Genomic DNA, 2,942 nt, shown 5'->3' on the forward strand with positions numbered 1-2,942 from the left:
AGATTTATCGAAATCTCGCTCTTGGAGGGGTAAGATATTTCAACACCCTCTTACCAAGGGCTCTTATTATGGAGGGAGCTTTCAATATAGGAATTAAAAAATGAAGTATCGCTCTCTCCATCTTCGTCTTCTTTGAAGTTCTTTCAGGTGGTCGAAGATGGCTCAGTGTGAGCTTCCAATTATTAGCCCAAGTGAAATATGCACATGCAAAGAAAATACAAATCTCCCACAAACATATTAGATAAGATAGAGCCATAACCATATTAAGATAAGCAGAATAAGAAATAAAAACTAAATCACATCCAACAAAGTCAATAATAGGTACCTCAATAAAATTTTTCAAAATATCACAAGAAATACTAACCTTGCTTTGCTGAGAAATACCTGATATTTCTAAAGATGTGGATGTGATTTCCTCTGAATCAAAAGATGGTTCTGGCTCTGGCTCAGGTGTTGGCGATATCAAAGATGGTGATTCTTGAGACTCAACCATATCTACATGAGTCCCTACACATTATTCCACAACATGATCAATTCTTACAACCTCTGAGGGTTGTATGAACAAAGGTGGTGATCCTTGAGATGTTGCTTTCACAACACAGCTCCCTACACATTTTTTCATATCATCATCATCAACACAAACATCAAAAAATAAACCAACATCTATGTCCTCAATAGGAGAATCAATAACAAGAGGATCAATAACTTCACTTGCAGTTTTAAGTTGATCTACCACATCAGATTTATCATCTGAAAGTTCAATGTCACTATAACACCCTATTAAATTTGGAGGTAGATATGAAAACTTATTTACCACTGCATTATCTTCACAATCCTCATCTGAAGAGTCTTCATCTTTATACAAATTCAAAAATCTACACTCAACCTTACTAGTGTCAGAATTTTTTAAAGTCATAGTTCTCATTAATCCCCACTAACCTTTGTGGAAAAGGAACCCTTAGTGAAGGTCTTGGGAAAGGTACTTCTAATTTCCCTTTTAGCTTGTGGAGGAGATTCAACTTGCTTATCTAGTGTTGGTATGATCAATCGTTGAGGGAAAGGTACTTGTGGCATTTGGGAATCTCCTGGAATAATGGAACTGAGTTCATGTGGTCTTCTATTGTTCTTCTCCTCAATTCTAAACATGTCCTTCTTTAGAAGTTCTTCATGATTTTTTTCAATTCTCAACCCAACATCATCACACTTTTCACTAGATCTTGTCTGTGAAGAAGGGGGATCTTCTTTAAACCAATTTAAAACAATACTTTCAATATTTTCCCCTAAATGTTTGAACTCCCCATTCTGTGACTTGTGATTTTCAAAACTCATAGATGGTTGAGTTACAATTTGTTTGACAGGCTCTATAGCATTTATGGCTTGCACTTCTTGAATGTTTGAGGGAAATTTCATCCAACTTATGTTCGACCATTCATGGAGGTTCAATGTCACTTGATCAATTAACATATATGCTTCATCTACACTTTTATCAATAAAAGAACCTCCAGCTGATGAATCCAATAAACTCTTGTTTGAGAAAAAATTCCCCCATAGAATATGTGCAGAATCAGCAATTTTTCAAAACCATGATGAGGGCACTCTCTTTGAAGACTCTTGAATCTATCTCATGCTTCAAACGATGATTCTCCATATGCCTGAGCAAAATTTGTTATGTAATTCCTCCTATACACTGTTTTGCTTGGAGGGAAAAAATTATTCAGAAATTACTTCTCCAATTGCTCCCAACTTGTGATACTTTAAGGATGGAGAGAATATAACCAAGTCCTTGCTTTATCCTTAATATTGAAAGGAGAGGCCATCAATCGAACTGCATCTGCTGACACTCCTTCACATTTCACCATATCACAAATCTCTAAAAATGTTTCAAGATGTAGATAAGGACTTTCTGATACATCTCCTCCAAATTTGTGACCTTGTATCATGAAAATTAACTCTGGGTCTAGTTGGTAACTTTTTGCTTCAATTTGAGGTTGCACAATGGGAGACAAAAATTTTGCAGAAAAAGGTGTAGAAAAATTTCTCATGGGCCTTCTTAACATGTTAGTGCTCATGGATATTCAAGAATCAAAACCAAGAAATAAAATGCAATATGAAAAGAAAGAAAGAAAATGCAGAATTCAAATTGCAAGAAAGAAAGTGCATAATGAAAATAAGAAAGAAAAGACAAAATGAATAAGAAAAATATCTAGAATAATTCATATGCCAAGAACAAGATTGCAAGATATGTTTTGAAAAGAAAAGAAGAAAGAAACTAAATCAAAAGAGAAAAAAGTTAGACTAGAATGTTAGAAATTAAAAATGCAGAATTAAAATTGCAACAAAAAGGAATTGGCAAGAAGTAGAAAGATATATAAGAAAAACAGAATTCTAAAGATTAGTTACAATTATGCTAACGAAAAGAAAAGAAAAGTTATGTTTAGTCTAACCCAATTGATAATCTCTAATGTTATAGCGTAGTCCCCGACAATGATAGCAAAAACTTGTTGACTCTCCGCAAGTGTGCGGATATGTCGTAAGTAATAATAAAGATATCGTATCCACAAGAACTGGAATAAACACTAAAGATATATCAACGCGAATTAGCTAAACAACTAATCAATTGGTTTTCAAAAGCTAAGAGCAACTATGAAAGGAAAACAAAGAAATGAAAGAATAAGAAACAAGAATAAGGGCAATGATAAAGGTATGTTCTAAGAGTTTTGATTTCTTTGTAAGGTTCTTCAATGTAAATGATCTACCGAATCCTATTCCTCAATTGACCATCATTTGTAGAAGGTTGCTGGTTCCCTCTTGCAATAGACAATCGGCCTAGGACTGAAGTCTATACCTAAACGTGATCAATTAGGAATGAATCTATGTTATCCTTACACGAGCTTGCCTATCACGTGTGTCCCTCGGATAATCAACATAGAATTCATCACTCC

At 34.4% G+C, this 2,942-nt stretch overlaps 1 non-coding gene across 1 annotated transcript; it reads left to right on the top strand.

Annotated features, from left to right (window-relative positions):
* Nucleotides 1-1,578: 1,578 nt before the first annotated feature.
* On the top strand, nucleotides 1,579-1,684 carry LOC121993322. The gene has a single exon (XR_006115184.1). It is a non-coding gene; the product is annotated as a small nucleolar RNA R71 (small nucleolar RNA).
* Nucleotides 1,685-2,942: the final 1,258 nt, after the last annotated feature.

Source organism: Zingiber officinale, chromosome 6B (assembly GCF_018446385.1).
Source record: "Zingiber officinale cultivar Zhangliang chromosome 6B, Zo_v1.1, whole genome shotgun sequence".
NCBI classification, from domain to species: Eukaryota; Viridiplantae; Streptophyta; class Magnoliopsida; order Zingiberales; family Zingiberaceae; genus Zingiber; species Zingiber officinale.